This window comes from Moschus berezovskii, chromosome 7 (assembly GCF_049115385.1).
Source record: "Moschus berezovskii isolate FMDL1 chromosome 7, NW_MosBer_1.0, whole genome shotgun sequence".
Classification (NCBI taxonomy): Eukaryota; Metazoa; Chordata; class Mammalia; order Artiodactyla; family Moschidae; genus Moschus; species Moschus berezovskii.
The window spans coordinates 51,842,302-51,856,200 of NC_142466.1; the positions used below are offsets into that span (position 1 = coordinate 51,842,302).

General features: G+C 41.9%; 1 pseudogene; it reads right to left on the reverse strand.

Annotated features, from left to right (window-relative positions):
- Positions 1-7,346: 7,346 nt before the first annotated feature.
- LOC129557316 (small ribosomal subunit protein eS1 pseudogene) lies at positions 7,347-8,142 on the reverse strand (annotated as a pseudogene).
- Between the last annotated feature and the right edge of the window lie 5,757 nt (positions 8,143-13,899).

Genomic DNA, 13,899 nt, shown 5'->3' on the forward strand with positions numbered 1-13,899 from the left:
GGTGAAGGGTCATTATGTGACTTCTGTGGCTAGGTAAAAAAATACGCTGTAGTTTTTGCCTTATTCACTGGTACACTTGATCTTGGAGCCCTGAGCTGCCACGTAAGAAGTCTAATTCCACTGAAGCTCCCAGGCTGAAAAGGCCATATGTAGACATGGTGGACAATCACAGCTGATCTCAGCTTTATAACCACTCCACCAAGGCACCAGACAAGTAATATAGCTGAATTGGACCTTTAGCCTCAGTTCAGTTCAGTTCAGTCGCTCAGTCGTGTCCGACTCTCTGCGACCCCATGAATCGCAGCACGCCAGGCCTCCCTCATCACCAACTCCCGGAGTTCACCCAAACTCATGTCCATCGAGTCGGTGATGCCATCCAGCCATCTCATCCTCTGTTGTCCCTTTCTCCTCCTGCCCCCAATCCCTCCCAGCATCAGAGTCTTTTCCAATGAGTCAACTCTTTGCATGAGTTGGCCAAAGTATTGGAGTTTCAGCATCAGTCCTTCCAATGAACACCCAGGACTGATCTCCTTTAGAATGGACTGGCTGGATCTCCTTGCAGTCCAAGGGACTCTCAAGAGTCTTCTCCAACACCACAGTTCAAAAGCATCAATTCTTCGGCGCTCAGCTTTCTTCACAGTCCAACTCTCACATCCATACATGACCATGGGAAAAACCATAGCCTTGACTTGACCTTCATTGGCAAAGTAATGTCTCCGCTTTTTAATATGCTGTCTAGGTTGGTCATAACTTTCCTTCCAAGGAGTAAGCGTCTTTTAATTTCATGGCTTGACCTTTAGCCTAACTGCCAGCTAAATACAACCAGTGATCTCCATTGATGCCACATGGAACAGGAGGCTCAGCCAGCCAACCACTGTCTGCAGAATTATGAAATAGAATAAAAGAGTTGTTTTAAGCCATTAAGTTTGGAGTAGTTTGTAATCAATCCAGCCATAATTACCTAAAACAACCCCTTTAATCCCATGCCCTTCAATCTCCCAGTCTCCTTATTTGAAATTGCCAGTCCTGAGTCTATTCTGATTTCAATCTCTTTCTTCCTCATATCTCATTACGTGAAATGTGAATTGTGGGGGGGGGGCGTCATTTGTTCTATCACCCTACCCTCTTTCCATCCTTCCTTCCTTCAATAAGAATTTCCTAAAAAAAAAAAAAAAGAATTTCCTAAATGTTTCCCCTGCATCAGATGCTAGATTGGGCATGATGGCTTTCCTCTAGGTCAGGGGGTCAGCAACTTTGTTGAAACTACCAGAGAGTACCTAATTTAAGCTTTGCAACTCTGCTGTTGAATCACAAAAGCAGCCATAATATAGGTATGGCTTTGTTCCAATAAAATAGGTGGCAGGTTTGATTAGTCCACAAGGCCATGATTTGCTGACACTTTTTCCATTGAAAAGTAGAGTACATTACATAGGCAGGGGCTATAGTGAAAACATCAGGAAGAGAAAATTTAAAACATGTTTCTTATTTTTAGCAAAATGCAGCTAACTACCTTTGACAATGGCATGGAAAGCCTGCAAAATCCATCCTATATAAATGGTACTCAGCACCTGGCTGGGAACTACCTGTGCAGATGTCTTTCTGGGCAGCATGTGGTACATGCCAGGACTAGTAGCTCAAGAAAGATTCTCCCTCTAACCCAATTCAGATAGGACCTGGGGTGTAAGCTGAGTCTTGGCTGACAGAAGGATGGAGGTTCTGATGCAGAGATTGTGGCACAAAAGCAGTAGCCCCAAAGTACCAATGAGGATGTCAAAGAGGCTGATTGAGATGGTGATGAGAATAGGCCTTGAGGAAGTATAAGGACAGGGCCGAATGCTGGATAATTTCATTCTCTGAAATTAAGAGAAGGCCTCTTTGGCTCACTCGCTTTTGTCTCCCGAGGTGTTATAAGCAAATCAGATAAGGTAAAATGACCATGAACTCTGAAGATGACTGCCAGGTGTGACTGAGGCGAGGCAATCATCTTTGCTCTTCAGGAAAATAGCTCCTTTCAGGAGAACATCTTCAGAACACAGTGTAAACCTTCCCCCTCCCTCCAACAGAGCTGGCATCCATGGGAGGGAGTCAGAATAGCATATCATGTTCTAACAGCTCTTCCAGCAGTGAGACTAAATATACATAAACTATTCCAAATTTGTATCTGCTGTGAACATGAACAATGGCACAGTGCCATTCTGCTATGAGGTTTGTCTGGACAAATTATATGCAAAGGATACGCACACTCTATCACTTTTCCTGACTTTTCCAATTTCAACCTTTGTGAGCAAAAAAAAAAAAAAAAAAAACCTTTGTCTCCACTTTTGTTCTCCTTTATTAGGTAGCTCTGTCATGAAGATAGTGAATCCAGACTGAGATAGAAATATGAAATTTACAGGGGATAAAATGCATGTTTTTCTGGTTATCTCAGTTTTGTAATTTAAATTAGCTCAGTTTACCTCAGTTAACAGGGTTTACTGGAGGGTTAGTGTTCAGACAGTAAAGAATCCACCTGCAATGTGGGAGACCTGGGTTCGATCCGTGGATTGGGAAGATCCCCTGGAGGAGGGCATGGCAACTCACTCCAGTATTCTTTACTGGAGAATCCCCATGGACAGAGAAGCCTGGTGGGCTTCTTCCATGGGGTCACAAAGAGTCAGACACAACTGAAGCAACTGAGCATGCATGAGCATTGCAGGGTTACACAGGGAAGTAAACAGGGTGAGAAATCTTTTCAGAGCTGTAAACTAAGGCAGTCTTAAGAAGATGTAACGAAGTGTAGGATATAGAACTAGCTCTGATGCTCTGTGCAAAGGTCTGGGAACCTAAGAGCAAATGAGCCTTGCTCCAGATGCAACTTCTCCATCCACTACTGCCTATCCTTATTCTTAAGTCAGACAGTAAAGAATCTGCCTGCAGTATGGGAGACCTGGGTTTGATACTTGGGTTGGGCAGATCCCCTGGAGGACAGCATGGCAATCCACTCCAGTATTCTTGCCTGGAGAACCCCATGGACAGAGGAGCCTGTTGGGTTACAGTCCATAGGGTTGAAAAGAGTCGGATGTTACTGAGTAACACTTTCACTTTCTATCTTACTGTTTTCTGTCTTCATCCTTAGTGTCTTTCGACTTACACCTCCATTGTCATCTGCTTACTCGCACTTTCTAGGTCTCTCATTTACACTCCATACGAGAAAGGGTATGACAAGGGGGAAGAGCACTGCAGGACCATTAAACAGCCTGTGATAGCTCAGGATCACCCTTGCTTACTCAACCTTGGTTCCGTGAGCTGGGGCAGGGGAGTTGGGGTCAGATGGGGGTCTCTTTGCTCATAGACTCCTTTCCTGACCTAAGTCAATACACCTCAGCCCCAATATCAAGTCATAGGCACCAAAAGACAATGCACCATCCCCTAAGTATGGTGCTCCCACTCTCATCCTGTGTCCATCAGTTTCCTGACTCTGAATTCTCTCCTAATCTTGATCCCACACCTGGCCACTCATGTTTGTATCTGTCTCTCTGGAGTCTCAGTCTTCAGTATCCTTCAGGGACTTTGACTCAGCCTTCTTCTGCCCACTCTCTCCATTGCAAATTGCCTCCAAAATAAATCCTGACCCAGTCAGCCCATTGGTATTGAAAGATACAGGCTAAGCTGCTATAACAAAAGACCCTCAAAGGACAGAGGCTTCAGTAAATATGAACTTAGAGGTCTCAAGTAACAATCCAGAAGTATGTGGTCTACCTGGATCCAAGATGGCTGCTCCATGAACGCCTGTATTCTAGCCAGCCAAAAAGGGGGAAAGAGAAAAAGGAAAGGGGATATCCTTGGCATTCCTCACATTACTTGTGCTCATATTCCACTGACAAAATCCTAGTCACATGGCCCTCCTTGTCTTCTCATGAGACTGGGAACTATTTTTTCTAGGTGGGAAGTCACACCCAGCTAAAACATGGAGTGGGAGTGGGTGGTTGAATCATTGAAAGGAATGGGGGAAAATGAATTCTGTAGAACAACTAGTGGGGCTCAGCCATAGGGAACAACTTCTGCTCTTGACCAGGGACACTTCGGGATTTTATGAGGCCTGAAGCTTATGCAACTTTTGGGCTCCTCTTTAAAGAATGCAAACTGATAACCACAAAATAGTGAACTCATGACTTTGGAACTAGCCCAAGCTAGTGAGGGGCTGGAAAACTTAAATTTCCAGCTTCATGATAAACCTGCCCCTGCTCAGGTCCGTTAATCAACATCCCAGTCAAGTTCTCACAACTCTGCAAAGGGTACATTCCTATAGGATGAGTTTTGTAGAGTTTCCATGCCAGTGCCATAAGTGGTAGCAACATTTTGTTAAATAATAAGAAAACAAAACATGTCTTAAATTTTCTCTTCCTGATGCTTTCACTGTAGCCCCTGCCTATGTAATGTTGTTTGCTAGTGGGCTATCCCCAGGAAAGATTGAAAAACGTTCTGCTGCTAATGGTGTAACTGCGTTATAGTCTTAAAACTTGCTGCTGTGATTTCTCCTTGGGTACAGTCTACTGCCCAGCCCTTGATTGGTGGAGAGATCTCCTTATTTATGGGCAGTTATTCTGTGTGGACAGGATACCGTGAGAAGCCCTTTTGGCAGCTGCTCATGGAAACTCTTACTGTGTCTTCATTTTCATATCTGTAAGCACGCTGTAGGAGATGAAGAACAGAGTGAGGACGACAGCATTATCCTGCATGCAGTCAATCAAGGTCAGGCTAATTAGATTTTTCAGGTGCTTGGATACTATGGGACTGCATATTATATAAATGCACAGATAAACACTCCTAGCCATGAGAACCAAAGAATTACTGCAGAAGGCTGCAAAATAAGTCTTTAAGAAAGGCTTCCCAATCATTCCACCTTCACCCTCTCCCACAGAGTCCCAAAGACTGTTCTAAATGCCTATGTCTCTTTTGCAGTCTCTTATACAGGGTTCAGGTTGGGGAGATTGGGGAGAATGGAATTGTAGCATGTATATTATCATAAGTGACCAGTCCAGGTTCGACGCATAAATTTTCCTCTGTTCAAAAAAAAAAAAAAAAGAAAGGCTTCAGTGTTCTTGCTTGCATGCTCTCCCTCGCTCTTTTAGAAAACATAATAAAACGTCAATTGAAATGCTAGGACTTGTGTACTATTAATGTTTCACAGGATACAGCAGTGTTCCTCAAAAAGTGAAAATCTGAAAATATATATCCTGGAGGTTAGATGAAATCAAATATATAAATACTTAGCAAGTTAGCGAAATAGTCAACAACAGTTTGCTGTAAAGGATAATGATTGCTTCCATAGCTGTGTTCATACTATCCCTCAACTACGTTTAATCTCCCTGACTTTATATCAGAGATTAAAAAAAAAGAATCATGTCCTCCATTCTTTAGAGCTATAGCCCTGGTAAAGATTGCTTCTGGCCATAGCGAAGCCATGGGTTTAGTGGTGAGCAGACTGATTGTGTACAGCAAACCTGCCTTAACATATCTCCCCCTGCCCCCCAAATACCAGTATCTATGTATCTAACAGCATTGTGACTTTGTGACTTCTGTGAATATGGACATCTGAGCATTTGCCTGGTCACTTCACTAGCATTTCCTCTGATGCCTTGCATGAATATTCTTCATGAGTTCATCCTTAGTCCTTCCCCTCTCCTTTATTTATTTTTGTTGAAGTATAGTTGATTTACAATGTTTGTTTCAAGTGTACAACATAGAAGTTCAATATTTTTATAGATCATACTCCATTTAAACTTGTTATTAATAATGGATATATTTCTCTGTGCTATACAATATATTCTTGTCACTTATTTATTTTATGCATCAGTTCAGTTCAGTTCAGCTCAGCCGCTCAGTCGTGTCCGACTCTTTGCGACCCCATGAATCACAGCATGCCAGGCCTCCCTGTCCATCACCAACTCCCGGGATTCACTCAAACTCATGTTCATTGAGTTGGTGATACCATCCAGCCATCTCATTCTCTGCCGTCCCCGTCTCCTCCCGACCCCAATCCCTCCCAGCATCAGAGTCTTTTCCAGTGAGTCAACTCATCGCATGAGGTGGCCAAAGTATTGGAGCTTCAATTTCAGCATCCGTCCTTCCAATGAACACCCAGGACTGATCTCCTTTAGAATGGACTGATTGGATCTCCTTGCAGTCCAAGGGACTCTCAAGAGTCTTCTCCAGCACCACAGTTCAAAAGCATCAATTTTTCGACAATCAGCTTTCTTCACAGTCCAACTCTCACATCCATACATGACCACCAGAAAAACCATAGCCTTGACTAGACAGACCTTGGTTGGCAAAGTAATGTCTCTGCTTTTTAATATGCTATCTAAGTTGGTCATAACTTTCCTTCCAAGGAGTAAACGTCTTTTAATTTCATGGCTGCAATCAGCATCCGCAATGATTTTGGAGCCCCAAAACATAAAGTCTGACACTGTTTCCCCATCTATTTGCCATGAAGTGATGGGACCAAATGCCATGATCTTTGTTTTCTGAATGTTGAGCTTCAAGCCAACCTTTTCACTCTCCTCTTTCACTTTCATCAAGAGGCTTTTTAATTCTTCTTCACTTTCTGCCATAAGGGTGGTGTCATCTGCATATCTGAGGTTATTGATATTTCTCCCAGCAATCTTGATTCCAGCTTGTGCTTCTTCCAGCCCAGCGTTCCTCATGATGTACTCTGCATATAAGTTAAATAAGCAGGGTGACAATATACAGCCTTGACGCACTCCTTTTCCTATTTGGAATCAGTCTGTTGTTCCATGTCCAGTTCTTACTGTTGCTTCCTGACCTGCATACAGGTTTCTCAAGAGGCAAGTCAAGTGGTCTGGTACTCCCATCTCTTTCAGAATTTTCCACAGCTTATTGTGATCCACACAGTCAAAAGCTTTGGCATAGTCGATGAAGCAGAAGTTTGTATCTCTTCATTTCTTAATCCTGGTCTTGCCCCTCCCCACTTCCTTTCCCCTCAGTAGCCTACCAATGCAAGAGATGCAGGTTCGATCACTGGGTCAGGAAGATACTCTGGAAAAGGAAATGGCAACCCATTCCAGCATTCTTGCCTGGGAAATCCCATAGACAGAGGAACTTGGTGGGTGACAGTCCATGGGGTCACAAAGTCCTACACAATTTAGCAACTGAACAACAACTACCACTAGTTTGCTCTTTTAATCTCCCACTTCTTTAACATTTACAGGTTGATGGTTTTTCATGCTTTATCTCCAACTCAGAACTCTTTTTCCTCCCTGAATTTGTTCAGAGTCTTCACTTATTTTTCTTTTTTTTTTCCCCACAAATAAGATCTTTTATTTGTCACCATTAAGAGTCTGCATTTTAAACCGATTCTTGGACTGGTGGCTCGTATCCATCAGCTTGTTCAACTTTAGCACATATCTCATCCCCAGTAGCTTTTCCAGAACTACTGCTTTCACCATGTAGCTCCATGAGTTTTCCCAATTCAAATTTGGGCTTCTTCAGCATTTTTACTTTTCTAACGAAGACATCATGGAGCGGATAAATAGATTGGCAAGCCTTTTCTATGTCTTTTCCAATGCTATCTGGAATCAATTTACTGACCACCTCTTTCAAGTCATTTGTCTGCACCTCTCGGGTCATGATTTGCATCATCTTTTTGCGGATCTGGCGCACCTGCTGGTGCTGGGCATAAGAGGTCTTCCAAATCTGATTGTTTTGCTTTTTAGTAAAACCCACACAGAACAGACGAAGCAAGTAACCATTGATAGTCTTGACATCAATGTGAGCTTCAATCATGGTCTGCCATTTTTTGACCATGGAGCACATTTTGTCACGGGTAAGATCCATACCATGAAAATTAGTCAGGCAGTTTTTGCCCTGAACATCCTCAGTAATTAGCTTGAATTTTCTAAGTGCTACTTCATCATTCTGCAGATCAGCAAGACTCACTTCAAAAACACGACTTTTGAGGCCATCAGAAGCAATTTTGGTTCCTTGAGTCCTCGTGACCAATGTTTTGCCAATATTCCTTATACTGAACATAGCTGGTGCTTTCACATCATACCAATCTTTTTTAGAAAATGGGTCAACCACTTTCTTCTTGGCTCCCTTTTTGCCTCCTTTCGTAAGGCGCTTGTTCCTGCCGACCGCCATGATGCCGCTCAGAGAGCCAAAAGGAGAGTCTCCACTTAGATGTAATACAAGCTCTGTATAATTCACAAACCAGAACTCACTTTCTTCCCCAACTGAAGTGGACCTCTTCTCATTCACCATAGCTCCATGCACGGCTCTGTCATCCCCCCAGTGTGGGAGTCAGACTTGACTCCTTCCTCTCATTTTTCTCACTCTCCATGTTCAATCACAGTTTATATTGATTCTACATCACTAATTTGCTTCACGTTTGCCTACTGCCCATTCTCCACTGCACAGATGTCCAACCAGAACCTCACTCTCTCTTACCTAGATTACTGGACAGCTTTTTGTTCCCCTGCTTCTAATTGCCAGGGCAATTTTTCTAAATACACATATCAGTTATATTACTGCCTGGTCTAAAACCTTTCACAACTCCCCATAACTTTCAGGATAAAGCCAAAGGTCCTTGGCATGACATACAAAGCCCTTCCTCTGTCTCTTGCTTACCCTATTTGGCAAAATTGAGTTACATCAGAACTCAGAAAAGTCAGTGCTTCCTTTGTCCTCTAGAATTTTAGTGTCCTTCCCTTCTTCATTTGAAGGTCTCGCCACTATTCTGGTCATCCCACCACACTGGCTTTGAAACCTCTTCTTTGTGCTCTTACAGCCCATCATGTCTCCTTAATACTGTATGGATACTGCCTTTTCCTTTTTGACTTAGACTAAGCCCTTGAAAAGATTTGTTCTTCTCATAAATAGACTCTGTGCCTTGTTCTTCTTTGTGTCGCCTTCATCTTAGCATGATACTGATTCTTGATAGACACTCAAGAAATGCGTATTCAATGAGTGAATTTGGTAGAAGAGAATCAAGTATTAGATGGGTGATTAGAAATTTCTAAGAATTATGTATATAAAATTCTTTGGGTAGATTCTGCTCTAATGTTTAAGCTCATATTCTCAGATCCGAGTTTCCTACACCTTAAACCATAGCTAAGTGTTTGATGAACACCTGCTATGTGTTGGAAACTGTATAGACACCAAATAATGTCTGGCATCTAATCTAGTCTGTAACATTGTCACTCCCTCAAGAATCACAAATGTTACTAGCAGATAGTGATATTGCAATGAGATAATTTCTGTTAAAATGATACAGGTAGTAAGGGAAGTCAAAGAAATGATCACTTTATTTATTAGAAAAGGAAATAAGGAAAGGGTGATATTTGAGTCTTGAAGGCTGGATTGATGTTTACCAGGATGATAAAGGGATTGGGTGTGGCTGTATGAGTACATTACAGAAGGAAAGGTCAGCCCCTAGATTATGTCTATGACTGAGCTACAGGGGTGGGGCTCAGAGAGCTCACCCAGACAGCATTATGAAGGGCAAAGCAGGTCATGCCTAGAAGTTTGGACTTTGCCTTAGAGAAGATGAGGAACCACTGAATGGGTGAACCAAGTGTAATCCAATTTGCATTATTGAGGGATCCTTTGGGTGAAAGGTCTTTAGAAAGAGACAGAAGAAGCAGCAGGAACAGTTAGGAGATAATTGTAGGATTCCAGGTTAGACTGTGGAGGCTGCATGCCCAGTTGCTCAGTTGTATCTGACTCTTTGCAACCCCATGGGCTATAGGCCCTCAGGCCTCTCTGTCCATGGGATTTTTCAGGCAAGAATACTGGAGTGGGTTGCCATTTCCTACTCCAAGAGATCTTCCTGACCCAGGGATCAAATGTGCATCTCATGTGTCTCCTGCATTGCAGGCAGATTCTTTACCATTGCAGCACCTAGGAAGCCCCAAACTTCTGTCGCTCAGTCGCATCTGACTCTTTGCAATACCATGGGCTAGCCTACTAGGCTCCTCTGTCCGTGGGATTTTCCAGGCAAGAATACTGGAATGGGTTGCCATTTCCTTCTCCAACGAAGCCCCAAGGAGGCCGCATATCCAACAGTTAACATGGATTCCTGCATTCAAACCCCAGTTCTGTTCATTACTAGCTTCAGCAAGGTCAACTTCTCTGAGCCTCGTTCTTATCCAGTGGGATTGTAATAATAATGACTGATGAGGTAGTTGGGCAGGATTAAGTGGAAACTTACACAAATGTTTAGAATAGCGCTCATCTAAAGTTTAAAAAGTATTTGCTCTCTTTATTATCTGAGACTGAACCAAAGAAGAGAACATAAACTAGTGGAGATAAGTCTAAGAAATGTCTCACAAGGAAGATTTAAAGTGTTTGGAGTGTGATGAGATGTGGGGATAAAGAAGATGGATAGGTGGAGTGTGATCCCCAGGCTTTGGGGTTGAGCAACTGGTGAGTAATGGTATCTTTCATAGGAAAGGGAGCAGGAATTTCTTTGAAGGTTAAGGATTGTTAGTGAGTTTGATCTTATAAGTGTCAAGTCTAAGTTGATTGTAGAAAATTCAGGAGAATTTATTCACTAGGCTGGTGGGAAAATAGATCTTTGGCTTAAGGGGAGATTCCCAGGCTGAAGATGGAGAATTGGGCTGGGTCCTATAAGCAGCCACATGGGGACTGAAGCTATGAAACTGTGCAGCCAGAGGGCTTACGGAGAAAGTAGAGATGGAGAAGCAAGTTGAGGGCAGAGCTCTAGAAGACACCAACATCAAACCTGTAGGGGGAGAAATAGGTCCTGGAAAAGGAGGGAAAGCAAGACAAAACAAAGGAATATGAAGAAAATTACAGGAGAACCAACTAAAGAAATGACAAGGTCACCTGTTGCTTAGCAATGGCACAAAACAGTGAGTGCCTGATAATACACTGTACCAGGGCAGTGGCTCCAAATTCCAAATTTTTATAAAATTAGTTTAGTAAATTCTGTTTTGTTGAGTCCATCCTCAATTCTTTGAAGCTGCAGATTTGTGCTAATTTGCATGGATAGTTGTATCCCAGAATGAAAGCAAAACTATGATATTGTAGCTGAAGCAGGCTATCAGTAAGTTTCAAAGGAACATTCACTGTTTGTTAAACCAAAAGTTAAAACACCTACAAGGATTAATACTTTGACAAGTGATGGGAAAAGAGCCATGTGATACTTTCATCTGTGTGTTTAGCAGTTTAGAATTTCAGAACAAATTCCCCATTGTGATTCATTTGAATCAAAACCTTATCTGTCATTCATGAAAAATATAGACATATCAGTAGGTGACACTTATTCATGAGGAAATCAGTAAATATTATCCCATAGGATTCTCATAATTAGAAATTAACCTAGAAGATCTATTGGTCGAGAAGGCAGAATTAAAATTCCTTTATATAGAAATGCATCTACCTAGAATTTTAAGGCTTCAAGAAATGTCAATTCTGTGTTAGAAATGTGCAGTGTGATACTGTGTATGTAATTTGACTTCATTTGCTCCTCACATATATGCTGAATTTCTATTTTTGTCAGCCACTATGCAGAGTGCAGGGCACACAATGGCATCCAAGGCAGATACCCCTATCCCTTCACAGAGCTCACACAAGTACAAGGGCGTCAACTCAAAAAGTAACAGAAAAGCAAAAGTTGCTTTAATTTGTAATAAATACTGTGGTAGAAAGCAGGAGCTGAGAAGGAGGATTATAGGAAGAACCTACTTTAGTTAGGATGGTTGAACTGGAGTCTCACCTACAAGGTGGCTTTCAAACTGAGGTTAGAGATAAGAAGGAGCAAACCTGGGGAGAAAATATTTGCAACAATGTGACCGATAAGGACTTAATTTCCAAAATATACAAATAATTCATTCAACTCAATATCCAAAAAAACGAACCCAGTCAAAAAATAGGCAGAAGATCTAAATAGATATTTCTCCACAGAAAACATACATATGGCCATTTCATGGCCAAAAGGCTCATGAAAAGATGCTCCACATTGCTCATTATTGGAGACATCCAAGTCAAAACTACAATGAAGTACCACTTCACACTGGTCAGAATGGTCATCCTAAAAATCTACAAACAATAAAGGCTGGAAAGGATGTAGAGAAAAGGGAACACTCTTATACTGTTGGTGGGAATGTAAATTCTTATAGCCACTATGGAGAACAGTATGGAGAGTCCTTTAAAAAGTAGGACTAAAACAATCCTATAACCCAGAAATCCCATTCTTGGGCATATATCCAGAAAAAGGCAAAAACTCTAATTCAAATAGATACATGTAATGTTCATTGCAACGCTATTTACAATAGCCAAAACATGGTAGCAACCTAAGTGCCCGTTGACCAAAGAATGGATAAAGAAGATGTAGTTCATATACAGAATGGAATATTATCCAGCCATAAAAAAGAAGGAAATAATGCAATTTGCAACAACATGGTTGAACCTAGAGATCACCATACTAAATGAAGTCAGACAGAGAAAGACAAATATATGATATCACTTATATGTGGGACCTAAAAAAATGATACAAATAAGCTTATTTCCAAAAATAAATAGACTCACAGACATAGAAAACAAACTTACACTTACCAAAGGGGAGGAGGGGGAAGGGATAAATTAGGAGCATGGAATTAACATATACACACTACCATATATAAAATAAACAACAAGGATTTACTGTATAGTACAGAAAACTATAGTCAATATTTTGTAATAACCTATAGTGGAAAATAATTGAAAATATGTGTGTGTGAGTATGTGTAATCAAATCATTTTGCTGTACACCTGAAACTAACACAGTATTTTAAATCAATTTTAAAAAATGATACGGTAGCCCTTAAAAAGAAAAAAAAAAAGGGAGCAACCCAGGAAAGAGTTGGATGAAAGCTTTCCAAGAAGCAGTAATAGCACCTGCAGACCTACTTGGGAATTCAAGAAAGGCAGCTGGAGCTTAGTAAACAGGATTGGTAGATGAGAGCTTCAGGAAATATCTAGAGGTTCAGGAAGCATCATGATAAAGACATAGATGTTTCCCTGAATGCACTGGGAAAGGAAGGGGTGGGGCTTGTTGTTGTTCAGTCGCAAAGTCACGTCTGACTGCAACCCCATGGATTGCAGCACGCCACTATCTCCTTCACTATCTCCCCGAGTTTGCTCAGATTCATGTCCATGGAGTCCGTGACGTGACTAAGAAGTTGAAATTCTTCATGTCTTTGAAGTTTGACCCAGGAACTTGCTGAATTGTTGTTCCTGTCCATATCTGTCAATGCGTAATAGGCTGTAACCACATGGCTGCTACTATGAGGGGCAAGATGCTTTTTTGGCACGTCCTCCGTTGGTGACAGTTGGTTATGAATCTAAATAGTAGCTAAGGGCACTAAGCACACCCTTGGATCCCTGGGACACTTCTTACCTTATATTGGAGGGATGTTACTCCTACTCTTGACTGGTTTGGGTGGCAGATTCCATCAGTCTGAAGGACAGCTTCCCTGACCTCATCTGTGAGCTGATGTTTAAGTCAGGAAGGCTTTCCTGAGCCTCTGTCAACTCACATAGGAAAGACATTAAAGAACTGGAGTGGTGCTAGCAGTCCTATGAACAAGATTTTGAGAAAGTAAATGGATTTTAAAAGAATGTAGGGATCTCTGCCACTTGGTGACAGATATTTTTTGCCATTTTCAGCATGCAGCTTAGCAGTTTGTAGGTAATAGGTGGCTGGCTGGCTGAATCACTGGGTAACATGGCATGAATCGGGAGGCAGTGTGGTGTGATAAAAGGCAGCTGGACTCTAGAAGCATGCAGGCTGTGCCCCACTGGATTCCTGGGACCCTCTACTTTTGCATCTGTATTATGGGAGTGATGATGCTTTGCTGGGAGGTTGGATAAAGATTGGAGATACTGGATTGAAGC